This window comes from Lupinus angustifolius, unplaced genomic scaffold, assembly GCF_001865875.1.
Source record: "Lupinus angustifolius cultivar Tanjil unplaced genomic scaffold, LupAngTanjil_v1.0 Scaffold_366, whole genome shotgun sequence".
Lineage (NCBI taxonomy): Eukaryota > Viridiplantae > Streptophyta > Magnoliopsida > Fabales > Fabaceae > Lupinus > Lupinus angustifolius.
Window position 1 is genome coordinate 120,679 of NW_017727764.1, and position 444 is coordinate 121,122.

Consider the following 444-nt stretch of genomic DNA (forward strand, 5'->3'; position numbering starts at 1 on the left):
AAGTAGCTTAGTCACCTCCTTGCGCATGACTCATCAAAGCTAGTTGTGGGCTATTAGACCAGCTATTGTGAGCTACTTCTGAAAAGCCTATGGTGGGCTACTTGAGGTGAGGTCATGGATGACTTCATGGTTTGCTTGATGGTTAAGTCAAGTCTGATGCACACCGCTCAGCGCACCTGCTTCACCGCTAAGCTGTTTGTTCAGCAGCTTTTGACCGTGTTGACTAGGACGTGGCTTGGTGCTTGCTGATCTGGTCAGAAGCTTGGTCTTGTGCCAAGCTCGTGTCTGACCGAGTCAAGCAGATTTCTAAATGTGCCAGGTCTAGTCTGGTGCTAGGCTGAGCGGCTAAGTAGGTCCGCTCAGCTGCCTAATTGAGCAGTTTGGTCTCGGTCAAGCTGGTGGCCATGTTAAGCTGGTGGCCAGGTGCTTGGTGCTTGGCTTGGC